Source organism: Leucoraja erinacea, chromosome 20 (genome assembly GCF_028641065.1).
Source record: "Leucoraja erinacea ecotype New England chromosome 20, Leri_hhj_1, whole genome shotgun sequence".
NCBI lineage: Eukaryota > Metazoa > Chordata > Chondrichthyes > Rajiformes > Rajidae > Leucoraja > Leucoraja erinaceus.
Genome location: NC_073396.1, coordinates 16,995,615 through 17,023,602, shown reverse-complemented (window position 1 = coordinate 17,023,602; position 27,988 = coordinate 16,995,615). Strand labels below are relative to the sequence as shown.

Sequence of the window (27,988 nt, the reverse complement as noted above, 5' to 3'; positions counted from 1 at the left end):
CCGCAACTATCACCCAGTGCAGCAAGTGAGGGCAGAGCAAATTCCTGCTCCCGACAGCAGTCTGAATTTAACGATTTGCGGGAAGCGGCTGACATGAGCGAGGCCGGCGAGCAGCAGGAGAGAGGTGTTCAGACGGAGAGCACTGCCAGAGGCGAGTGGGCTGGCAGAAGGCGCTGAGAACCCGGCGGCCGCTCACAGCCACCCGAGCTACTTCCCTCCCCGGCCACAATGCGGTGGCTCCGCGCCCGGAGCGCCGCGGTAGCGGTGAGTGAGTTACTGGCATGATCCCCGACCCCCTCCTTCTCAACGCTCCTGCCCTTCCCACAACTTTACCCCTGGCCAGACTCCCCACACGCTGTGAAAGGAACTCTCCCCCTCAATTGGTCCCTTGGACTATTATTGTCATTCAATAAGATCACAACTGATTCAACTTGTCCCGGTGTGCTCCCGTTTTTCCCACTATCTCTCCAGCTACCGTCACCCTCCACCCCCCACCCATTCAGTAATTCAGAATGAAGGAGATTTGGAAGTCTTGGGCAAATTGAATTGTTACTTTCTTTCTTTTTCTTTCTTTTTTTGAGCGTGAGAAATTCTATGCCCCGCCAACCTTCTTTCAAAATTTAGCAACTCAAAACGAGGGTGCGTCTTCGACGCAGGTGCATCTTCATTACCGGGAAATACGGTACTTTATTAAGAGATATGGCTTTTGAAGACTTTATAAAAGTTTACAGCTTACGGACAGGAGAACAATCTGCGCATACGTGGTTTAAGATTTTTTTAAAGCCGACTGACTGCTTACCCTGAGTAATTACTCATGGCACGTGCCTGCGCTAGAGGCAGGAAACATGTTCCCAATGTTGGGGGAGTCCAGAACCAGGAGCCACAGTTTAAGAATAAGGGGTAAGCCATTTAGAACGGAGATGAGGAAACACTTTTTCACAGAGAGTTGTGAGTCTGTGGAATTCTCTGCCTCAGAGGGTGGTGGAGGCCGGTTCTCTGGATACTTTCAAAAGAGAGCTGGGATAAGATAGATGTGATGGAGGTGAGCTGTTACAGGATGAAGGTACCAAGACAAATGGAAAGTCACCCAATACATCAATGCATATTTCTACTTCATCCAAAGATAGACACAAAATGCTGAAGTAGCTCGGTGGGACAGGCAGTATCTCTGGAGAGAAGGAATGGGCGACGACCTTCTACTTCATCATCCCTTGTGTCCCTTAATCTGAATATCATCTTTCCCTCTATTTTCTACTCTCCCGCTCTCTTAGGTTTAAATTGAGAGGGAAGAGGCTTAAAGGGGGACTGAGAACCCCGATGGATAATTAAATTGGATACTGTGTAAATTGCACCTTGTGTGTAGGTTACTTGGAGAATCTTGGGGAATGGATAACAATTTGGAGAGAATAGAGTTTGTGACCAGGAATGTCACTTATCCATGTTCTGCAGGAATGCTTCCTGAGCCGCTGAGTTACTCCAGCACTTTGGAGAAAAAAGCACTTTTTTGGAGAGAATAAAGTTGGATTAGATGAGTGTACATAGGTTGTTGATGGGTCAGTGTAGACTTGGTGGGCCAAAGGGCTGGCTTCCCTGCTGTATCTCTCTATCTCAAAGTTTTCTATCCGTAGTTCCATGTGGAAGTTCATTGGTGCAATTTACTTAAAAAACCCACTATATTTCATTCTCTTTTACTTGTGTGTTCTGCTGTGCTAAGATTGGAAGCTTCCCACTGTGCATAGTGGTTACTCCTTAATCTTGCCCTGTGCTGGAAGTAAATTGTTTTCACCCCCTCAGAGGCAAGCTGCCTTGCAAACCATGTTGCAAATCGTGCAGGTCAGTGCCCAGTTATTCTATGCATTCAACACTACCTGCGTTTGAGTTTCCATGGCAAATCAAAAAATGGTTGCTAGGTGACTTGGGCCATCACTTGCGATATAACACTTTGCACTGATGTGCAATACATGTATACGGACAGTAGTCATATCTCACTCCAGGAGAGAATGAGTGGCTTGAGACTGGAGGATAGGGCAGGGACATCAAGCAAAAGATAGAACAGAGGCTGAAGCAAAGACATCAGGGAGGGAATGGAAAAGCAGTGGGTAAAGTGTGAGGGAAAGGGGAGAGCTGGAGGAAGGCAGTGTGAAAGGGCATGGAGGTCAGAGAGGTCATTGAAAGGGGCAGGCTGAGAAAACCTGGTGTTTTAAGAGAGGGGGAGACTGAGGCCAGATGGAATGGCTAGGGTAGTGGGATGTAGGAGCTGTGTGGGTGTGTGTGTGTGAATAGCATTTATCTGTGGAGAGAGAATCATATTCTGTGTGTGTGTGTGTGTGTGTGTGTGTGTTCAGTCTGCAGCAGAGCTTGTCACCAATTATCACAGATTGTCCTGTCACACTGTCGAGACCTCACACTTTTAAGCCCATGTAGTGGCTGGTTTGAAAAGTTTATCCTATGTCGAAAGAAATCACATAGACACCTTCCACAATGTGGACAGGCGTAATCCTTGGCTGAGAGATTACCTAAGAAGAGCAACTACTTTACACACGGCCCCTGCATCAGTGAGACTAAGCGTAGGATTGGTGATTGTTTCGCCGAACACCTCCGCTTGGTCCGCATTAACCAACCTGACCTCCCGGTGGCTCAGCACTTCAACTCCCCCTCCCATTCCTTATCCGACCTCTCTGTCCTGGGCCTCTTCCATGGCCAGAGTGAGGACCACCGGATATTGGAGGAACAGCACCTCATATTCCGCTTGGGTAGTCTGCACCCTAGTGGTATAAACATTGAATTCTCCCATTTCCATTAGCCCTTGCTGTCTCCTCCCCTTCCTCGCTCTCCCTCAGCCCTTGGGCTCCTCATCCTCCTTTTTCCTTTCTTCTCCCCCCCCACCCTCCATCAGTCTGAAGAAGGGTTTCGGCCCGAAACGTTGCCTATTTCCTTCGCTCCATAGATGCTGCTGCATCCGCTGAGTTTCTCCTGCACTTTTGTCTGCCCCAGCACTCTCACCTGATCATTGTTAGAAGTTGCATCACAGAAAATGCATGCGTACCCCTTAACTGAGTAACAATTGGAGTCAGACTCATGCAGACAATCAATGGATAAAATGTGAAGTCATAATTGGCATTGGCTCTTTAACCAAAACAGATGAAACCACTCACCTTGCCCAGGAGACCTGTTACAAAATTGCCAGAATGCATGAAATGTAAAATAATCTCAGGCAGGTTAGAATACCTCTTTCAGTCCTGTTCGTTTGGAAGAATGAAATTGAACCAAATCAGTCAAAATATTGATTATTTTAATCAAGTAAGATAATGCATATGATTGGATCAGTATTCCAGAGATCTGGACTTTAATCCAATGCAAACTGCTGGAGGAACTCAGTGGGCCAAGCACCATAGGTGGAGGCAAGTAAATAGTTAACATTTCAGATTGGGAGCCTGTGAAAGGAACGAGAATGTAGAGTGAATGTGACGTAGAGAATGTAGAGTGAATTTGGCCGAACGCACTATGGGGAACTTCACTCACCCCCCTGCAGGAACTATACAACAGGAGGTGCAACTCCAGAGCAAACAAAATCATGAGAGACCTCTTCCACCCCTGCAACGGTCTGTTCCAGCCGCTATGGTCAGGCAAACGCCTCCGTTGCCATGCAGTGAGAACGGAGAGGTTGAGAAGGAGTTTCTTCCCAGAGGCAATTCGGACTGTAAACGCCTTTCTCACCAGGGACTAACTCTACAGAACGTTTTTCCTTCTATTATTTATTATGTAAAAGAATATGTGTGTTATGATTGTGTTTATAATTTGTTTGGTTGTTTTGTTGTTTGTCTTTTGCACAAAAGTCCGCGAGCATTGCCACTTTCATTTCACTGCACATCGCATATGTGTATGTGACAAATAAACTTGACTTGACTTGACTTGACTTGACGTAAAGAGTGAATTCAATTTTTAAATGAGGTTAGTAAAAGTGAGGGGAGAGGTAAGAAAGACACTGAAAAGGAAGGAGAGACTGAAAAAAATGAGAAAGAAGATATGTATTCAGTAGAACCAAGGAACTACAGATGCTGGTTTACAAAAAAAACACAAAGCATTGGAGTAACTCAGCATTTCAAGCAGCATCTCTGGAGGACATGGATAAGTGATGTTATAGGTTGGGACCTTCTTCAGAATGCATTTATACAGAGTGGTGATTGAGGAAGGTGAAGAAAGTTGGATTGCGAGTAATGGATGAGATTTTTGACATTTCTCGACCTCAACTTCCCATCCACCTTACATTATCTTCCAATCAGAACATCTGTCACCTAGGATATCACAAACAGTTACTGGAGATTGGTGCAGCAAGAAGCAATCAGTAAGATTATACATGCAATCAGCATATATCATATAGAGATTTTTTTTTTAAAGAAATCCACTATATTTAAATCCCAATTAATAATCTCTTCACAAGAGCATACACTGAAAAGAAATAGCAGATTTCAAATTATCATTCTCCCCCCCCCAAACAGAACTGACTTTTATATATGGCATGTTTTAAATACTGGCAACTTGTTTAAGAAATGTCAAGACTATCAAAACAATGGACAATGTTAAATTTGCACATTCCGTACCTAAGGGATGCTGAATCGGCGAAGGGTTGGTTAAAATTGAAGTAGGGGATGAAAAATTGTGATTACTGATTGGGGCAGGAACACGTAATATCAACAAAACATTTTTTTTTAAATAAAACGTTTTTATTTAAACTTAGAACAACCAAGTTCCTTTTTTTACCTGTGAGAGTTAAAAGCTTCAACGTTTCAAAATACCACCAACCATACACCATTTAATCCAACCCATGAATGACAATGTAAGAGTATAATCCTCTACGGTTGCCAGTGAGGCCTGGTTGCTAGGAGGCCTGGTTGCCAGTGAGGCCTGTTTGCCAGTGAGGCCTGTTTGCCAGTGAGGCCTGGATGCCAGTGAGGCCTGGATGCCAGTGAGGCCTGGATGCCAGTGAGGCCTGGATACCAGTGAGGCCTGGATGCCAGTGAGGCCTGGATGCCAGTGAGGCCTGGTTGCCAGTGAGGCCTGGATGCCAGTGAGGCTGGGTTTTTTTAAATGCCATTATTGCAAAGATTTTTTTCATATCGTTACAAATCTTTCTCCCACTTCTATGAATCAATGCATACCTACCCCTCCCCCCCCATAAATAGCTGTTTGTGCCTATAGTGGTACTGATTCTGTGTACCTCAGCAACAAGATCCAGCTAGTCTAGATTCATGCTTACAACAACAAATGATTATCAAGCAACTAAAATCCCAGACGCAAACTATGATCAATACCAAGGAAGGAACTCCTATAATACAATAGCAGTCTAGATGGCATGACTTGGCCAACCAGATCTTAAATAAGAATTGACAATAATTTTCATATATATAGCAAACTTCACAGATAGAAAAACGCTTGAAGTTGTTTCACGCGAGAATAATGTGACAAAAAAAAGAACTGACTCGGAGCAAAAGAAGGTTAGATGGCCAAAGCGTGATCATGGGGTAAATGTTCATGTTCATGTGTCTTGAGGATGGAGAAGAAGAATGGTAATGAATAAGTCTCTGATCTGGGGGACAAAACAGCTCTAGGTAGATAGGCATGTTTGCAAATTGTGAAATGCATCCCAAATATTCAGATATGAATAAATACAACCTGCTTGGAGGTATATTTTTGAAGAAGGTTAGAGAGAGAGAGAGGAAGATACAGGGTGGGGGTGACAGAAGACTGTGGAGAAGAATGAACACAAGAATGACAATTTATCCTGAGGCACTGGCAGACTAGGAACCAACAGAGGTCAATGTGGCCACATGGTGATACACAAACATGGTACAGACTCCAAAACAACAACAGAGATTGGACAGTGAAGAAGCAGGCAGTCCTGTTACCAGCAACCTCCGAGTGGAGGTCAGATGGAGTCTGCATGCTCTTTGAATAGGTGGGTTTCTCTAGAGTCCTTCAGTTTCCTCCTATGTCTCAAAAAAAGGTTTATGTTAAATTAGCTGCTGTAAATTTATGAGTTTGTGGTAAGAGAATTGGGGAGAAACAATGTGTTTATGCAAGAGAGCAAGTGTGGGGAAATACATAGAGGAGTGGGATTATGAGGGCACAGAAGTGATGGGCCAAATCATTTTCTTTTATGTCATGAGAAGAATTTTGGTTGAGTTTGTTGATGGAGGGTGAAGGATGGGAAACAGGCCAAGAGTTCATCTGAATAATTGAGTAGGGAGGCAACATGAGGATTGGAGGTTAAGCAACAGAAACGCTGCAGTATTACAAACAGTTCCTATCAGGGAAGTGGATATTAGGTAGTCTTAGAGATGAAATGAGGGATCCCTCAACAGTGGATGAAGCATTGCCCAAAATGTCACTAAAATCTAAAACTACATCAGCTTAAAGACTGCAAAATAGATTATAGCATTAGTACCAATTTAGATTACAAAGCATACAAAGGACATTTATTATCACATGCACCAAATGGTGTAGTGAAATTTGAGATTATATGCGCTCTCACTTTTCAGACTATATTTCTGTCTGATTTAGCCGTTGATTTCAGGTTTTCCTCTTTTTTTCTGTCTAATATATCACTCGGTTCACAAGTGACAATTTTCTTACCTCCTCTATCATGAGGTCGTTCTGCCCTCACATTCCTTCACACTGACTTCCTCTGTCAGTCTCTACATTTGTCTCTTTCTCCCTTTCTCATATCCCATCACTTTTTTGCCCACATAATGGTCTCATACCCTCAGACTCTCGTAGAGTCATATACAATGGATACCTGCCTCAACCTGGCAGCACATTGTATATACCGGGTGTGTAAAAGTTGCCCATCAGTTTCCTATTAATTTTTCCCCTCTCACCATAAACCTATGCCCTCTAGTTCATGATTCCCCTTCCCTGAGAAAAAGAGTCTGTACATTCACCCTATCTATTCGTCTGATGGTTTTATACACCGCATTGGTTTTGAGTGTCAGACTCATTAGGCCTTACTCTCACTGTCTGTCATTGTCTTTAGCCCCTCTGCATTTGCACATTGCTATACTTGAAATTATCCAGGAATTACATCTCTTCCACGTTGTAAATGCTCCAAGAATCACGTCTCTTCCTCATTAGCCTGCTGGATGTCAGAGTGGAGCCATCTGTTGTGTGTAATAAAATCAGCAAGACAGATGCAGACTTAGCTAAGAAACCATACTGCTCTTTCCACTGAAATCCTATGTATATAGATTTACATTTTCTTTTTACCTCTCAAGGCACATGACTCTGTTACTCCCAAATTCTTCTATGTTAGTAACTGGTCAGGATATCTGATTAGGGATGATATAGTACTGTAAAAGAGGACCACCAATACCTAGTGTGACTCAAACCTCAGGTGATACACATGGATTCACCATTTTGCAGCACCCAAGCGTCACAGTTTCCCTTTCCAAACTCCAGGGACTCCGGGGCAAATTATAATACCCACCCTGTTGTTTTCACTGAGATCCAGTATCTTACTACAAGCCAGAGACCAAGCAGAACATGGAAATCCTGTTGAACAGGTCTCAATCCTATGAAGTTCTGAGTAATTCACTCAATAAAAGGGCAGCAATTTTATTTACCACCCATCTACCTTAAAAGTCTTACATATGTGACAAAGTAGTATCCCAGACTTTCAAAGAGGATTCAAAATGCAGATTCTGGAAATTTGAAATAAAACAGAAAATGCTGGACATATTCAGCAGCTGAGACAGGATCTGTGGAGTGAGAAACATTTAACATCTCATCCCAGTGCTGTGGAAAGAAGGGTTTGTATTGTGGGATACTAGCACAGTACTGGATCAGAAAGGAAGCGTATATTGAGACAATGCTCTATGTGAACTACATTTTTGTTGAAGGACAAGGTTAGACAGGTTAGATGCAGGAAGATTGTTCCCGATGTTGGGGAAGTCCAGGACAAGGGGTCACAGTTTAAGGATAAAGGGGAAATCCTTTAGGACCGAGATGAGAAAAACATTTTTCACACAGAGAGTGGTGAATCTCTGGAACTCTCTGCCACAGAGGGTAGTTGAGGCCAGTTCATTGGCTATATTTAAGAGGGAGTTAGATTTGGCCCTTGTGGCTAAGGGGATCAGGGGGTATGGAGAGAAGGCAGGTACGGGATACTGAGTTGGATGATCAGCCATGATCATATTGAATGGCGGTGCAGGCTCGAAGGGCCGAATGGCCTACTCCTGCACCTAATGTTTCTATGTTTCTATAAGGAATAGGAGTAGAATTAGGTAATTCGGTCCATCAAGTCTACTCCGCCAGTCAATCCTGCCTTATCTATCTCTCCCTTCTAATCCCATTCTCCTGCCTTCTCCCTGTTTTTAGGGGAGGGCACCAGTAAATGGGTAATTAGGGGAGGGCACCAGTAAATGGGTAATTAGGGGAGGGCACCAGTGAATGGGTAATTAGGGGAGGGCACCAGTGAATGGGTAATTAGGGGAGGGCACCATTAATGGGGAACAAGCGGGCACAAAACAAATTGTGTACGATCCAACTGTTTTGAATGAAGGTTAAGGGAGTGAGGGGGGGAGAGGGAGTGAAAGGGCAGAGGGGAAGATGTGGGAGAAGCACGAGGTGAGTGTCAGGGAGAATGGGAATGAGTGAAATGGAGCGGGGATTGTGGGGCCACAGAAGGTAGTTGAGGCCAGTTCATTGACTATATTTAAGAGGGAGTTAGATGTGGCCCTTGTGGCCAAAGGGATCAGGGGGTATGGAGAGAAGGCAGGAACAGGATACTGAGTTGGATGATCAACCATGATCATATTGAATGGCGGTGCAGGCTCGAAGGGCCGAATGGCCTACTCCTGCGCCTATTTTCTATGTTTCTATGTTAGTCAGAATAACTTAAAATGAGCAAGTAGGAAAGGGATGACATAGGAAAAAGTAATCATAGAAAATCACAGGAAGGATATGTCAGACGTCCATATCCATGCAAGCAAAAAATAGACTTTTCTTAAGTTAAACCCCAATTCTAGCCCTAAATATGTAGCAAGCACCGTGACCATAGCCTCTACATTAGAATCGATATATATATATACTCTAAAGAAACAAGGGATATATATTTGAGCCCTGCAGATCTGCATTTTGTACAGATCTCCAATCTAAAACTTTCATTCACAATTACCCTTTGCTTTCTCCCACTGAGCGAATTTTGAATGCAACTTGCCACTTTCCCTGGATGTTGGATCCCTGATTTCCAGATCAGGCTGCTCTGCAGCAGTGTCATTGTGCTTCCATCATCAATTTTTTGAGAAAATTAAAAAAGGGTTAATCATTAGACAGAACTTCCCTTTAAAAAAATTATTGAATAACCTGTGCTACTTCACAGCTGCTGCCAGAGCCTTAAATTCTTGCTTATTTCTTAAATCCATCCATAAACTCTCTACAGCCTGCTTACTCTCACAATATCCCATTATCACTCTATAATATCATCCTCAATTATATCTGCACGTCCCCATCTTGACTAACACGATCTTAGAATATTTACCAATAATTTCTTCACCTATTTTTGGAAAACTGGCCTGTAGTTTACTCAGTATATATATTTCTCTCTTTTTAAATGGCAATACCATATTAGCAGTCCTTTAGACCCCTGGCTATATATCCCTAGACTAGAAGGACCATATAAGATGATCAGCTCTGCCACGCCCCACCTGGACTTCTTTTCCTTACGAGTGTGGATATATTTTATCTAGGCCTGGGAATTTATTCCCTTTTAAAGAAGCTGGACCTCTTAAAATATTCTTTCTCTACGTTTACCTTATTTAACATATTACTTTGTTCTCTTTAGTAACAATGTTTATCATCACCTTCCTTCATGAAAACATGTGTAAAGCATTATTTTGGAACTCTACGCTTCATTTGCCTCCACACTCGAGTGCCTTTTTGGTTGGCAATAGTTTCTACTCTTCATTGATTCTATTTCCCTCTATGTATTTAACAAGCAACTTAGTGTTTTACTTGATTTTACCTGCTAATATTTTACCATAGACCTTCTGTGCCTATTTAATGTATCAAAATCAAAGGGAGGTACAGAAATCATTCAGCTAAAAGACAAAATAATTAAGCAAGAAGAAATACAAAAAACACTAAAAGTTGGTTAAAAGTGAGGCTATAACATGTATTCTTCACAAACAAGAGACCTTGAAGAAAGCATTGAATGAAATGCAGGATAATAACATGATGTGCATGTCTCCAAGATGGTTTGGACTGGGATCAAAACCAAAGTACAAGATTGGTAGGAAAGGTAGGACAATTGATAAATGGAGAGCAGCAGATTGTGTGATTAAGAATTAAATATGTTACATTGTTCAAAAAAACATAATTTGAGAAAGCAGTTGATGGAGTGTTCAAGTCCTTTTAAGAAATAGGTAAGGATTTAGGACAACAGTGGGACACGTTTGGAGGCCCCCAACACCAATTGTGAAGTGGTGGAATGTATAAATGCAGACATTAGACAAGTATGAATGAGAGTATGAGGGATTTTAACTTTCATATAGATTGGGACAAACAACCCAACTCATGTCTTATCCTGATTATATTCTAGCTCATGTTCTTGAGAGAATTCAGGAAGTTTATTGCCACGATAGGTCCTAGAAATTAAAAGAAAGAAGATCATGTTACATTTATTAATGAGTTACGAGTCAGGTTTGGCGAATAGTCTAGCTATACAATATTGTAAATGAAAGGAAACATGACAATTACTTCCTATGTTTTTAAACTTCTGCCAGAATTTCTCTGATGAGTCATAGATCACCCATGGTAAACTAGAAAAATTGCAAAATCAGTGGGAGGTGTTCAAATACACAAATATATATATATATATATATATATAACACAGTTAATACTGTGCAGAAACAAGAACTCTATTTTCCAAATAAAAACCAGCCATGGACAACTAATGAGAAAATGAACAAAATAAAATTAAAGAAAAAATGCTATTAATGCAAAAGCTGGTATGACTGGTCTTTGTCTCTATCCCAGTTAACAAATAGTGACAAACAATAGCATCTACTAAAAGGGAGTATGAAAAGGATATAAAAACCAACAAAATATTTTTACAAATTTGTTCAAATCTTGAAAATAGATGATGTTAATATTGAAACGAAAATAAAGCAGTGGCCGTTGTGTCGATTAATTACATGTATCAATATTTACAGCAGGGGAAGATAATAGCATGCTAGGCACCTCTTGTAATATTGAATCAAGGATAGGAACAAAATCAGTAGAAGCAAAATCACAGTAATAAAGAAAATAAAGCAGCTGATGAATGACAAATTTGATCTATCCTTTTGTTTTGAAGGAAGTGGTTGAGATCATTGTGGGTGTGCTGTTTAATTGGCATAATGTGACAACTGGCCTCAGATATTCATGCAATAATCAAAGATAGGCAAAACTGTACGTAGTTGATGAAAACAATAAATGATAAAGGGAATAATCATTGTGGCGAATAAAATACAATGCAGTTAAATGGTCCTAAACTGATCAGAACACTTTTCAAAAGGTGACAAACAGTAGATACCACAGGGACAGGTATGTGGAGTTGGGTTATGCGATAGCCATGATCTCATTAAACACGAAAACTGCCTGGAGGCTCAAATTGGCCTCATCCTGCTCCTATCCCTGGATTTTGAGGGATAAACCAGATCATTCATTAGTTTTAGATGTTGAATAGATTAATTCACCTAAGGTGGCATCTGCTCAACCCATTATGCCTGAGCAGACTCCTTGAAACGGTAAACCATTAGTTCTGCTTTCTGCAAATATTTTTCCAGCATTTATCTAAAATCCTTCTGAAAGTTACGACTCAAATTTTATCTTTTTAAAAACTGAATTCCAAATCATATTAATTTATGGATTTGTAGATTTCTTAATTTATTGATTCCCAGGATAATGGCTCAGGCACACGGTTAGACACACCCATGACTATGGGAAGGAAATTCTCATTCTTCTTATTCCTGGCAGCGATACTTGTAGGGTGAGCTGTATGACTCTATTGTACACAGTGAAATACTCTCATTTTCGATTCTTTAGTTCTTTTGGTGAATGACACACTTGCTAATGGAAACACTTCCTCAGCCTTCTTTAGTTTTAAAAAAACAATCTGACCCACCCAACTCTCTCAAATTCTGAATGGCTTTCTAAATGTGCGTCACCAATATCACCAGCAATTGGTTAATCAATGGGGAAGAATTATTTTAACTTTTAAGTTAGTTTTATTGAGAGGACAGGCAGAAACATTGTCTCCACCTTTGATGTCATTGTTTTAAAAAGTATAATCAGATTTCAATAAAGTTGGTATTAATCATAGAAGTGAAAAAATAATAAATATTTACAGAATCTCAAATCCACGTGCAACATTTAATGCAAGTTAACAGAAAGATTAAAAAAACATACAAGCAGAACAGTACAGCACAGGAACAGGCCCTTCAACCCACAAGGTCTGTGCCAGACATGATGCTAAGATAAATTTATCTCATCTGCCTGCACATGATCTATTTTCCCTTCATTGCATGCATATTCATATGAGAATCTAAAGACCTCTTAAATGCCTCATTATATCTGCCTCCATCACCACTCCAGTCAACACATACTAGCACCCACCAGCCCTCTGTATAAAATCTCATTTAAACTTTGCCCCTCTCACCTTAAAGCTATGGCCTCTAATCTTTGACATTTCCACCCTGGGGAATAGGTGCTAATTGCCGACCCTATCTGTGCCTCTCATAATTGTCCATACCTCTATTAGCTTTTCCCTCAACCTCCAGCATTCCATAGAAAACTACCGAAGTTGGTCCAACTTCTTGCAGTTAATACCCATCAATCCAAGCAGGATTATAGCAAACCTTTTTGCACCCACATCCTTCCTGTAATATAACTGGGGTTTAAAAAAAATCATAAAAACACTTGTTCCCCATTTGAACATATTTATTAGTTATGAATTTTTTGAAATGGTGAGCGGTGGCTGTTTGACTGATAAGCAAGCATCATCGAGTCTGCTAATAGATTCTATTTCCATCCAATTGGATGTGGTTCACAATAATGGACATGTCAGGAACCAATAACAATGAAATTAGGAATCGCAAGGTAAAATCACCAGAAGTATATTCAACATGACATGCCAACACCAATCATCCTAGTTTTACTAATGGTACACAATTAAGAATAAAGTTGAAAATTCTTGTACTAGAAAGCCCCACCACTGATAGCAAATTCCAGCCATTGATACATTTCTAGAAAAAAGCAAAGATAACCATAATACATTTTGTGCTGTCTCCATGGTGATATGTCTCCAAGGAAATCTCAAATAATCTCAGTGGGGAAAGGGGCAATTATGGGCATACAGGTTTTCCACTACAGACTGGTGTTGATTGGTTCAGGGTGCAAGGGTACACACAGATAGCCACATTTTGGAGGGAACAGGAATATGTTCTACATTCACCTGCATTAGGGTTTGTGAACATCCAGGAATTTAAAAAAAAATGTTCTTTAAACTCCTTTGTTTTTACTGAGAATTGCAGCACAGGAACAGGAAAATTCTTCAAACATCACTAGGACCAGGAATTTAGTGGGAAATGGGAGAGAGGTGAAGTTATGTGTTGCCTCTCTATTTGATCTCTATTAGAAGGACATTTGTTCAAACACAATTCCAGACTTGTACACGTAATTGAAATCAATTCCAGTGCCATGTCATCCTTTTTATTGTCATCATGCAAAACAACAATTGTACAGTGCAAAATGTTGAGACTATACTGTCAGTGAAGGCAAATCTCAGATTTAAAAAAAAACCTGGTACAGTGTCTATTAATGCGGAAATAACTGTTGAATATATGACCATAGAGTACTTCCAGCATCATGACTAACATTTATTTGTCTACCAATATAATGATGTTTCTGTTTGTAGAACCTTGCTGGTGAAAATCTCTGCTGTTTTAGCCTGTGTAATAATGAATTCAAATTAATTTCCTGATCGCAGATTATCTTGGGCTTTTCCAAGATAGTGAACTATCTGTACACTTAAAGGCGTTTTGCATTTTAGAAGAAACACATTGAATGAATCATGTATCAAATTACTTCAGATGTTCAGTGACTTCAGTGTAGGTTTGATGCAAACATGGTATTTTGTCTAATCCATGGGTTGCAGTAAGAACATGGAAGTAGGAGTGCATTGACAACATGTGATTGTAGTGAGAGTCTGACTATGACTCTCACTACAATCCACTAGATACTCACTTATTTGGACAACACTTGATTAATGATCAGTAGACTAATCACTACCTCTGATGAACCAGTCCTTCTTGCAATTTGAAAAGTGAGAATAGGATGTGCATTTGTTTTTTATTAAAAAAACTTATGTCAGAAACAGAATTTGCATTTCAGGCCAATGACTCTTCATCAGATGAAACTTCCAGCATTTCCTTTTAAAATTGGTGGAATCCCATAACATGCAGATAATGGAGGTGAGAAAACAACCTGCCATTTGGTTCAAAAGTAATGCATATGGGAATGGACCACATGAATGTTCAACCTTATACCAGATTAATGGACACAGAATTAACACAATTATTGCATCTTTTTGCTTGATTAAGGGTTATAAAAAAACAAACCTATGATCAAAGTATGCATCCCAAAGTGCTTATCATCCAATGGAGATTTATTTTTAAAATGTAATCATTGTTGCAATATCACAAAACCAGTCAGTTTTGCACAGCAAACTCCCACACTATATGAAAATAACCAAATCATTGTGATGCTGGTTGAAGTATAAATTTTGGACAAAAGATTGGGAGAAAAAACTCTTCAGCAATATATTGGCCATGATATTTTTACATTTACATTTTCTATTGTTAAAGACACCACTTAACACAATATAACATTTCCGCAATACTTGCACCGTCCTGCTAAGTCTCCAGAGCAGGACTTGAGCCTTCTGACTGAGTGCGATCATCACCTTTCAACCATTCACTGGGGTGGGGAATGAGTTTTACTATCTAGAGTACTATCCAAGTCCACCAATGTTGACATGCAGCCAGAACATCATACATTTATAACTTGTGCTTACCCATTATTACCCTGCTTCAATTTCATTACCTAATTTGACAGAAGAGAAAAGAGGACCACTCTTCCCCCATACTCCTCACACAGAGTGACATAGACAAGCCCCAGAGTGTGCCTTAACCCACTGGTAACATGTTGCCCTTATATTTCAGTCAGTCTAATTAGTAAACCTAATATACAATTCCAAATGTAATACGTACATGCACATATAAATAAAACGGCTCCTTACGTTGAATCATCCTCCCTTTAAGATCTCTGCAAATGCCTCTCAGGACAGACAGCCTTGCACTTAAAACCAGTTTTAAAAAAATCCGTGGGTTTCAATTTGCATTGCCAGCCCTCCAGATACTAGCAGACAGGTTATCCTGCAATACAGACTGCATCAGCAGTCAGCCGAGGGGCCTCTCCTCTCTTCAAAGACACGCCACAGAGAGAGAGAGAGAGAGAGAGCGAAATAAGAGAGAAAAGCATTGCAGAGGGAAAAAATGAAAAGCCAAGTAGACTTACATCGGATGGTGCTTCTTCAGTTTCTGAAGAGATTTACCCCTGCAAACAGTACTTTTCCCTTCTCCTCTTAAAAGGTATTAGAGTTTGGAATTGAAAATATCAGGGACTGAAATGCCCAGTTGATCCTGCCCTGTCTCCCTGCTGCAGAAAGAAATCGAACATCCAAAGCATGCGTTAGATAGGAAAACCAGTTACCACTGGCCACTCCGGATCTCTGCTCTGCGACGCCGATCCGAATTAGGATCGACTCTGATCTTCCCCCATATTACCCCCCCCCCCCCCCGGTCCCGCCCCCTCCTCCCGATCACTAGATCAAGTCAGACGCATTAATTCACAGCAATCCTTTGCCCTCGGGTAGGTGCTTTGTTTTTTTGTTGCGGGCACTGCTAATAGCTTGGAAGATTTACCTGCAGTCATTTTCTGTTTCCCAGGTCTTCTTTATCTGTTCCACTGGGAATGTGTGTGTATGACAGAGGGGGGGGGGGGGGGGGGGAGACGGGGGTGGAGGGGGGTGGGGTAGATTTAAAAAAAAACCCAATCTAGATCCTTCAGAAATCCAGAGAGAGGAAAAATGCAGAATTTTTATTAACTCTTCATTCTTTCTGCGCAATCTCAGCAGCCATGTTGTTCCAACTCACAAGAGAGAGAAAAAAAAACAATTAAAACCCAGTGGCATCTAAATGGATGGGTACTGATATCTGAAGTCCACCGTGCACAGTTTTTTTTTCACACATAGCTAAATCCTAGATTTCTCGCAGCTGGGGCAGGGGAGGGAGGTCCCTGTGAAGAGGTACTTCCCCTTGTCAGGTAGACTCACAGATGCAGTTCTGCTGGCAGCTGTCCGGTTGTGTTGGGAATATGGGAAGAGAGGAGGAGGAGGAGCTCGCACCGGGACCTGCTTCAAAAGGTGATGACCAGCTCCCCGTCCTAATGAGTGCACTTTCTTAATGAATTATAAATGTTTTAATTAGAAGTGTAAAGCCTGTTGGATTAATTCATCGTTAATCCACAATAACTGGATTTGTTTAAAATGCTGATGGGTACCCACAAGGACAGAAAAGGGGGGTTTATTGTGGGGAAAAAATAGAATCATCCTGTCACGTCTTCTAAAAATGGCACATTCTTTGCACTGTACAAACTAATTAAATATTTGGAGGCATATCCAGTTTCTCACATCCAACATCCCCATTTCAAAGTAGGATTCCAAAGGATCAAATACTTTTCTCGCATTCGCTCATACAATTAAAGAAGAACAGCACCACTTCCTATTCACTCCTGTCTGACATGTTTCAAATGGGTGATTCATTCCATTTTATTCCTATTTTATAGAATATATGGATGCATCACCCTCCCATTTACTCACATTTTTTTCAGGCAGACATATATCTGCTCAAACAACAGGCTGGTGATACTTTAGAGATGTGATGAGGGAGCAGAAAATGGTGTTCTGATGTTATACTGCGATCCTCCCGGCCCCCATCCAATGCTCATTTCAAGAGTAAGGTCGTTTTCTCCTTGTCTTGATCACCCACTCAGCCTCTCTTTCTACGATGGATGCTTGATATACACAACTTTACAACAGTGACTATTTTAAAAGTATTTCATTGATTGTGAAATGCTTTAGGAACATGGTATGAAAGCTGAGACACATTCAAGTTGTTGTTGCTTTCATTCACCCCTCTGTTCACAATTTGAGGACCAAACCTCTTTCCACTCCTATTGCATACAATGCAAATAGATCTTTCATCTTCCCATTCAGTCCCATACACCCAGGGAATTAGAATCAAAGAGTTATGTAGTGTGGAAACAGGCCCAGTGGCCCAACTTGCCTACGTTGACCAACCTGACCCATATACACTAGTCCCACCTGCCTGTGTTTGGCCCATATCGCTCAAAATCCTATCCATGCATCTGTCCAAAATGTTTTTTAATTGCTGTGATTTTCTTTTCCATCAATCTACACTTGCCTCAATTATAGGTTATGGAACAGCACAGCGGCAGGTTCTTTGGCCCACGATGTCTGTGACGAACATGATGACAAAATAAGCTAATCGTTACCCCTACACATGATCCATATCCCTCTTTTCCCTTCATATTCATGTGTCCATGTAAAAGACTTAAACATCACGATTGTATCTGCATCCATCACCATGTCTGGCAGCATGTTTCAGGTACCCACCACCCCATGTGTAAAAAAACTTGCTTTGCCATATTTCCTTTAAATTCCGTCCCCCCCCCCCTTCCATTTTTAAATCTATGTCCTCTAGGGAACTGTTTGACAATTCCACCCTGGGAAAAAGGTTCTGACTGTCTATCCTATCTATGGCACTCGTATTGTATATACTTTAATCGGTTCTCCCCTCAGCCTCTGCCACTCCAGTGAAAACAATCCAAGTTTGTCCAATCTCTCCTTATACAATGCATTCAGAAAGTATTCAGACCCCTTCAATTTTTCCACATTTTGTTACGTTACAGCCTTATTTCAAAATTGATTAAATTCTTATTTTTTTTCATCAATCAACACACAATACCCCAGAATGAAAAAGCAAAGACAGGTATTTAGAAATGTTTGCAAAGTACCGGTAATTAAAAATAAATAACTGAAATATCACATTTACATAAGTATTCAGACCATTTGCTATGACACTCAAAATTGAGCTTTGGTTCATTTTGTTTCCATTGATTATCCTTGAGATGTTTCTGGAACTTTATTGGAGTCCACCAGTGGTAAATTAAATTGATTGTTCATGATTTGGAAAGGCACACACCTATCTATATAAGGTCCCACAGTTGACAGTGCATGTTAGAGCAAAAACCATGCCATGAAGACAAAGGAATTGTCCGTAGACCTCAGAGACAGGATTGTGTTGAGACACAGATCTGGGGAAGGGTAGAAAACAATTTCTGCAGCATTGCAGGTCCCAAAGAGCACAGTGGCCTCTGCATTCTTAAATGGAAGAACTTTGGAACCACGAGGACTCTTCATAGAGCTGGCTGCCCAGCCAAACTGAGCAATTGGGGGAGAAAGGGCCTTGGTCAGGGAGGTGACCAAGAACCCGATGGTCACTCTGACAGAGCTCTAGATTTCCTCTGTGGAGATGGGAGAACCTTGCAGAAGATCTATATCTGCAGCACTCCACCAATCAGGCCTTTGTGGTAGAGTGGCAAGATGGAAGCCACTCCTCAGTAAAAGGCACATCACAGCCCGCTTGGAGTTTGTCAAAAAGCACCTAAAGGACTCAGACCATGAGAAACAAGATTCTATGGTCTGATGAAACCAAGATTGAACTATTTGGCCTGAATGCCAAGCATCACGTCTGGAGGAAACCAGGCACCGCTCATCACGATGAAGCATGGTGGTGGCAGCATCATGCTGTGGGGATGTTTTTCAGCGGCAGGAACTGGGAGACTAGTCAGGATTGAAGGAAAGATGAACGGAGCAAAGTACAGAGATCCTTGATGAAAATCTGCTCCAGAGCGTTCTGGACCTCACACTGGGGCCAAAGTTCACCTTCCAACAGGACAACGACCCGAAGCACACAGCGAAGACAACGCAGGAGTGGTTACGTGACAAGTCTGTGAATGTCCTTGAGTGGCCCAGCCACAGCCCGGACTTGAACCTGATCGAACATCTCTGGAGGGACCTGAAAATAACTGTGCATCGATGTTCCCCATCCAAGCTGACAGAGCTTGAGAAGATCTGCAGAGAAGAATGGGAGAAATTACCCAAATACAGGTGTACCAAGCTTGTAGCGTCATACCCAAGAAAACTTGAGACTGTAATCACTGTCAAAGGTGCCTCAACAAAGTACTGAGTAAAGGGTCTGAATACTTATGTAAATGTGATATTTCAGTTACTTATTTTCAATTACTTTGCAAAAAAATTCTAAACGCCTGTTTTCGCTTTTTATTATGAGGTATTGTGTGTAGATTGATGATAAAAAAAATTCTTATCCATTTTAGAATAAGGCTATAATGTAAGAAAATGTGGAGAAAGTGAAGGTGTCTGAATTCATCTGAATGCACTGTAGCTATACTCTCTAATCCAGATAGCACCACATAGTAAATCTCTTCACCCAGTCCAAAGCCTCCACATCCTTCCTGTAATGGAGTCACTAGAACTGCACACGGCACTCCAAATGCAGCCTAACCAAACTTTTATAAAACCGCAACATGACTTCCTGACTCGTACTTAATGCCCCAACTAATGAAGGCAAGCATATCATGTGCCTTCAAGCGGATTAATCCACTCTCAGTTTGCCTTGTTACAGAGAAAGACAATACACAACTCCTTCTGGCCAGAACTAGAATTACATCTTCAACACACAAATTCAAGTGAGTTTGTTGTGTGATATTAGATTGCACATCAGCTGAAATATGAATATGGAACCTGGTATGTCCATTGCAGTGATTCAGAGCTGCATTATGGGTCTCAAGACCACTTTAGAAGAAGAGCAATGTGACTACACAGTTAGCTCAACCAATATTTAGCAATCAATTAAAATCAAGCAAAAGTTAAATGCACTTTCATCTCAATACTGCTTGTTGTTTAATTTAGTTTAGTTTAGAGATACAGCATGGAAACAGGCCCTTCTGCGCAACAAGACCGCGCCGACCATCGATTCACGCACACTAACAGCGATGGGCCACTTAAAAGAGAATATAAATATGCTTAAATCATTCATTTACTTCTAGATGCCGAAGGGTTGAGAAATATGGTGAGAAGACAAGGTTCAGAGCAATCAAAAGAGTGTAGTTCCTTACCATAGTATTAGTGATGTTATACGTTGATCAGTGCAAGCTTCGGACTAAAGCACAAATGTGTTAGTAGTAACTAATTTGTATTAGCCTTGGTCCTATATCAGAATGGCAGGGGTTTATAAACCCCTCTGAACTGGCCTGCTGAAGTAGCATTATCATTTTAGTTTACTTTAGTTTAGAGATACACCATGGAAAGAAGCCTTTTGGCCCACTGAGTCCATGCCAACCATTGATTACCTGCACACTAGTTCCATGTTATCCCACTTTCACTTCCTACACACCGGGGACAACTTGTAGAAGCAAATTAACGTACAGACCTGCACGTCTTTGGAATGTGGGACAAAATCCAAAAAAAATCCATGTGGTCATAGGGAGAACGTGCAAACTCCGCAAAAACAGCACCCATAATCAGGATCATACCCAGATCTCTGCACTGTGAGGCAGCAGTTCTACTGCTGCGCCACTGTGCCACCCTAGTTGAGAAATTAAATTAAAACCCAAGTTAACCACTCAGGTGCACATAAAAGACATGTTACTATTTAGGGTGGCACAGCGATAGAGTTGCTTCCTCGCAGCACCAGAGACCTGAGCTCGATCCTGACTACAGGTGCTGTCTGTGCAGAGTTGGTACGTTCTCCCTATTAGCTTTCTTCGAGTGATTCTTCCCACGTTCCAGAGACGTGCAAGTGTTTAGGTTATTTAGCTTCTGTAAATTGCCTCAAGTGTGTAGGATGCGAAAGTGGGATAACATGGAACTAGTGTGCAGGTGATCGATGGTCGTCATGGACTTTGTGGGCCGAAGTGCCTGTTTACATTCTGTATCGCTTAAGTAAAAAGCAGTTCTCTCTAATGTCTCTGTCAGTATATCTCTCTCAGATGACACAATCAATTTTATTATGTTACTAGACCAAGTGCAGACCCGTTGGGTCTGTTCCCCCAACATGCGGTTGAGGGAGCTTGCAATATCCAATCGGCCACTGTGTTCACTACTACGTTTTAAAAAGTAGTTCAATAATTCTAGAATACTTTGTGAAGTCCTGGGGCATTAACACATGCAAGTTTTTTTCTAAACTATCTAATTTTCAATTTGGCATTGCCTTATTATCCATTCACTTGATATGATTTCACTGGAAAGACCAGTATTTAATGTCTCTTCTTTCAAAAGACTAAACTTTTTAAAACTGTTTCCAACTTTTGTGATGGGAACACAGTATTTCTCTAATAGTATCCAGTAATGTGCTTAGAATTTTGATCAATTGCTAATGAATAAATGGTAATATATTTCCAGATTTGGATGACTCAAAGGGTACCTTGCAAATTGTGGTATTTTCATGCACCTACTGCCCTTGACCTCCTAGATGGTGAGTTTGGGAGGGGCCATCAATGAAGCCTTAGTGAATTGCTTCATTCCTTGACTTATGGGAAGGTAAACATTCAACACTGGGCCTAAGTTGGTTTAAAAACACCTTGGGCTAATGTGCAATGAAAAAAACCCCAACAGGATGATCGCTGTCCATTGATCCATCTGGGAAAGAAAGGCACATTAGAGTTGTTGGAAGGTCATTATCTTGGACGGGGCAGTCCTTGCGGCAGCCAAAACAACTCAAAATTAATGCATTACCATTGCGCTTGATAGATGTGAGTAGCCAACAGGACCTAGTCCCAAATAAAATAATTCCTTTTAAAAGGTGCATAGAAAAATATCCTTATGTTGAACAAAATTAATTGCACTTCTACAGTAACATTCACAACCTCAGTAATGAAGGATATTGAAAAAGTGTCATCAATCTAATACTAGAAATGTAGCAGTCAAATTGCAATCAAACATCTCCTACAAGTGTAAATAACAATATCATAAGAAATTGTTTGAGTGACATTAGCTGACCAATTGATATTGACATGGTAATATTACAGTCTTAGTTTATTGAAGTAAAAACCTATCATCCAGACAGAAGGAACGGTCAGTCTTTCTATTTGTAGGTATTGGCTACTCCTCAGTTGTGGATCCTTTAGCAATATCCAATCAATAGTGTAGTTCTTCCCATCATGTTGAACGGTTTGTCTGACAGCCATTTCTAAAAGTGCAGCCAGTTCTTGCCCTATACATGTCAGAATGAATTTTGTCTCAAGTCTCTGAGGTGGCGTCTTGAACCACATCATCAAGGACCCACACTACCCTGGCCACTCTTTCATTTCAATCCTACCTTTAGTAAGAAGGTATAGGGGTCTGAAAACTGTAACATTCAGCTTCAGGAATAGCTTCTTCCCAATGACCCATTGAACACCAAGAACTTCAAGTAAACTCTGAATTACAAACTGCTTTGATTGCTAGGAACTTCAGGCTTTGTTTTGTTTTTTACACTATATTGGGGTTTTATTTATTTATTTTAAAAATGTTTATTATATTAACGATTGGGTACTCTGTTTACAGATATGTTGTGTTGCGGCAAGTAAGAGTTTCATTGTTCAGTTTTGGTACATATGAAAATAAAACATTCTTGGCTGTTGAACCCAAGGCATTTTGACTTTGAAGCAAATGTTATGCCTGCACCATCAAATAGAATGAGGTTTTATTGTCATTACCTCTTTCGAGATGATAAGATTTCATTTTAGTAAACTAAGTTACCTACCTCACAGTAATGTTGGGCAGCATTGTTCCTTTGAGTAATGTTTAAACAGCATTGAATACTTAAGATGTAACTGTCCAATTGATGTAATCCAAACATTTCCAGTGAGGTCTCTTTGGTGGAATGACCCCTGATGTGGCATTGTCACACGTCCCGTTTCTTTGCTGCTCTTCATATGTGCTCCTCCGTTTTCATTTTACTGAGGTTACAGATTACCATAGAAACTTCCGGTTGGAACTAGGCAACAGCAGGCAGATCACAAGCTTCTAACAATACATTAGAGATTTCTGATTAAAAGCCAAGCCACTGCCACCTGCAGAGATAAAACTGGTGAAACGTCTCACATTATGAAACAGTGTTTCTCCTCCTGCTATCCAGCGGAGCTATATTTTCATTTTAGCTTTTTGTCCCGTTAGTGGATTTTACATCATAAAGGCTGGCCAGTCAACCCATCTAATTTGTGCTGGGTGTTTTTATACAACAGGTCTCCTCCATTCCATCTCATCTCTTTCAGAACAAGCTGATTTATTTCAGAGTACAGCTTCGTGGTAACGAGAAGCTTCATAAAACAATCTCATGTCCCATATCTGCACCTCTAAATATTAATAATTATCCCCATTTAATCCATTGGGCTATTTCACCATTTAATTAGTTCAATGTTGATCTGTTTATTGCAGAAATGATACAATTTTGCTTACTTTGGTTCCGTATGCCAGTGATTAACAAAAATCTATTGTTGTCATTTTAAAATATCAAATTAACCCTCAAGTATTTTGGGGGAGAGAGTTCCAGAGCTCCACAAAAGAATTGTGGGATGTAAGGAATTTCCAATGCTAAATAATATTCTGGCAAGTCTGATTTTAAAAATAACTTGCATGCATAAATCATTGCTGCAAATTGAATGTCTGATCCAGAAACCTTCTTGTGTTCAGCATCTCTTCAGTAAATGGATGTTACAACCTTTACATTCATACATTAATACATTTGTGTTGCCTTATGTCCAGTTGTCTGACAATATGATTTGGGGACCCTAATGTTAAAATCTGGCATTAAATAAACTAAACACTATAATTTCACACGTTTCTCCTGAATTCCAGTAGTCAGTCTAATTAGTTCCAAAAGGCCAACTAATTAATACTTTTGTGAGATGCCGACACCCCTGTGCCAGTTCTAACAGAGCTTTGCATTGTCGGAGGTGAATCCTTTTGAATAAATCATTAAACTGAGACTTTGTTTGCCCTCAAAGGTGGATATAATAGGTCCCATGGAAATATTTCAATGGTTCAATGGTGCTTTATTGTCACATGTACTGAGGTACAGCAAAATTCATTTTTGTATACAATACAGTATGAGTGTCACTATACATAAACACTTAGGTTCATCTTAATTAAGTATCTCAGATACAGTACGTGTATAGTAGTAGTGTACCTAGACAGTATACAGTCGCAAGGTTTGACTCAATTTCTTAAGTCCCAGTTGTTGTTAGTGAAGCGTTCTTTTGACCTGACCTTGAAGGCCTGATGGTGTTGCAGGGTTGGCCTGGCTAAGCGTAGCCGTGGTGTCCTCCACCGCTGTAGGCCGCGTCCGTTCCACGAGCTTGGCCTCTTGGAACAGCACCCAGTCCAGCCAAGCCCCAGACTGTTTCAGCGCCTTCAAGGCCCATAGCACCATTGAGGCAGTACACTATCTCCCGCGGCTGGTCAGCTTACGTCCTACTCTCTCCAGTCTAGGCAGGCGAGCCAGGTCTGTGCCTGGGCATGGCCTCGGTATGCCGGTGATCGACCTTGCTTCTCCCAACCACCCTCACCGACTCCCTCCTCTTCAAGGTAATCCACACTTTGAGGGATGAGCAGGGGCTGGCCATTGTGCCTTCCTACTAACAGACCACAATCCTCCAGGTCTTCTTGCGTCTGGCAGCACCACCCACCGGGTCTCTCCGGCCGGGTACCCGGTCATGGCGGGTAAGCAGGGCCTTCTGTGAGGGCTCCCGATCTTCAGCGCAGGCCATGGCGCTGGTGGGTCTGGCGTGGCTTGCCGGGATTCTCCCGCCGCACGTGGGCAGAATAGCGGGTGAGGCCTGCCTGGTGTTCTGGCCAATATTTATACTCTACCAACATTAGTAAACAAATCAGATTAAATGTATGTATACTGTTAATTTTAAAATTAGTAAGAAAATGGTACAGGAGAAGTTACTGAGACCAAACTTAATAAATCCCAGGGTTCAATGCACACTACAGCGTTATGAAGCTGGTGGCTATAGAGACAGTGATCTATCACTCTATCCCTCGCCCTCATTTTGTAAAATCAGACCACATGGCTGTGCTCCTTCCTGTTATAGTCAGCGACGGAAGAGCACAGCTCCAACGGGGAGGACTGTCCAGAACTGGCAGTGGAACAACTCCGGGATTGCTTGGCCTTCATAGACTGGGCAATGAGTCCTGAAAGAATATGCTACAGTTGTAATCGACTCCATAAGAAAATGTGCGGAGGAGTGTGTTTCCACCAAGACAATCCGAGTGAACCCGAAACGAAAGCCATGGATGAACCAGGAGGTCTGTAATCTACTGAAGACCAGATCGTGGGCCTTTAAGTCTGGCTATATGCAGGGTTATATTGGAAGTCCTCGATAAGGCCATTAGAAAAATAAAGAAACACTTGGGAGCTGCAATTTGGGAGGTTTAATGTTAGAGGAAAGTATATAATTAATGGCAAGACCCTTAAAAACATTATGTACAGAGGGTCCAGATACATTGGTCGCCAAAAATGGCAGCACTAGATAGAGTAGTAAAGAAAGTATATAGTATGCTATCTTTCATCGATCGAGGCATTGAGTATAACAGTCAGGAAGTCATGTTGCAGCTTTATAAAACTTTGGTTAAGCTGCATTTCAACTACTGTGTGCAGTTCTGTTCACCCCACTACAGGAAGCATATGGAGGCTTTGGAGGAGGAGCAGAATAGGTTTAGCCGAATACTACCCGGATTGGAGGGCATTTAGCCATAAGGAGAGGTTGTGCAAACTTAGATTCTTTTCTCTGGAGCATGGAGGTTAAGGGGGGACCTGATAGAAGTATATAAAATGATGCGAGGCATGGATAGTGTGGACAGTCAGAACCTTTTTCACAGGGTGGAAATATCAGACATTAGACGGCAAAGGTTTAAGGTCAGAGGTGGAAAGTTTAAAAGAGATGTGTGGGACAAGAGTTTTACACGGAGAGTATTGGATAACTGTAATGTGCTGCCAGAGATGCTGATGGAATCAGATGATAGTGGCATGTAAGAGACATTTAGAGTACATAGGTATGCAGGAAATGGAAGGATATAGATCACATGCAACATATTTGGCACAGACATTATGGGCCAAAGGGTCTGTTCCTGTGCTGTGCTGTTCTATATACTGGATCAGGGGATGTTGTATCTTTGGAGTTTCAGAAATGTTTTGATAAGATCCAACATAGACACAGCACAAATATTTGTAAAATTTGAGAAAAAGTTTATTTCAAATATTTATTGACAATAAAAATTAAAATATATATCTTATGTTACAAAAATACGACAAAAATTATGCATCATAAATACACGATTGATAAGAATCAGAAAAGATCATAAATATCCTCTCTTCCAATATAAATTGCAAGGAAGATGCTATTATCAAAATATTCAGATAGGTCACATTATTCAAAAGTAATGATATCCGTTCCTTAACCCAAGCTCATCACTGCAAATTCCCCCCAATATTCCAATACATGAATCTTCTACAATGTCAAAGCATCTCTACCACTTGAAAGGCACAAGTCAGGATTGTGAAATCACTGTCAACTTTGCTAAGATGGCTTCAGCTCCAACTCAAGCAGCTCAACATTATCCATGATAAAGTAATCCATTCTTCAGGCAGCTCCATCACCATGTGGCTGAAGTGCAGAGTATTTACTGGATGTACAACAGAATCTTGTCAAAGCTTCATCACAACGCTAAACAACCTAGAAATTATGAGATCAGCAAATACCCGAGTAAACCATTTCAAAAGTTCCTCTCCAAGGGCTGCAATATCCCAATTTGAGACCAGATGTTTTAAATTGTTATTTGATCAATGCTCTGCAACCCCATATCTAACAGCATTGTGACAATTCGAAACCCAAGGTCTTCACCCCATAGGAAACTGCATGGGAATCAACTGCCAGTCTAGCCATTTATATTCTATGAATGGTTAAAAAAAATGCAACATACACTTCTGCAACAGGAACGCCACAAAGCATAGAAATAAGATATAAAAGATCAAGTATGAGAACTTTTTAATGAAAGATATAAGGAGGGTTAATAAAGTCAGTGTCTTATGATATCTAGCAAGGTTTTAACGTCAGCACACAACAAATGGTTTAATAAAAAGAAAAAAAATCCATGGGATAGGGGAGTAGCTGGGAGAAGAAACAAAACATAAAGCGGTAGTCGGGAAATTAATGCTCAAAGGTTAGCAAAATCCTTCATCACATTTAATAAGTGTGATGTGAACCTGAAGAGTTTTGACTTGCAGAGCAATGGACTCAATGTTGGAATTAGGCGGGCTTTTTTAACAAGCACAATCACCATGGGTCAAATTAGTGTCATAACTTCCATAATTATGTGAATGCAAGTAACAGTCCACAGGTCAGGTCACATCTGTGAATAAAAGACCTGATGAAACGATATGGAATGCGAATGTAACAGTTGTGCTTCTCCACAGATAGTCTCACCAAATGAGTATATCCATTACTATTTTGATTTCCAGTGTCATATACATGAGAAAGGTAGGATATAGGGACGGAGATTATTACCCCGTCATAATAGACATGTAAAATGATTTCCATCCAGCACATTTCTAAATCCCACTATGCTGCCCATTTTGTAATGTTGTGTCTTATAACCCAATTGACAAACTATTTAAATTATTGTACTTTATGTAGGGAGGAAACTTGGGTGGTTTATACAGAATCAGATACTGATCAGGTCATA

The 27,988-nt window shown here is 40.9% G+C and overlaps 2 protein-coding genes across 3 annotated transcripts in view; one reads left to right on the top strand and one right to left on the bottom strand.

The window, feature by feature from the left end:
- Positions 1 to 16,087, bottom strand: part of LOC129706838 (transcription factor 20-like) — a 36,958-nt gene extending 20,871 nt beyond the window's left edge. The window contains exon 1 of one of the 2 annotated variants that reach the window (XM_055651375.1): positions 16,020 to 16,087. The gene's annotated coding sequence lies outside the window, so the exon portion shown is untranslated. Of the gene's footprint in view, positions 1 to 15,612; positions 15,954 to 16,019 lie in introns of those variants that run through there. The other variant, XM_055651374.1, reaches the window with a different exon arrangement.
- snx8a (sorting nexin 8a) overlaps positions 1 to 27,988 on the top strand; it is a 114,892-nt gene that overhangs the window by 8,497 nt on the left and 78,407 nt on the right. The window lies entirely within an intron of this gene.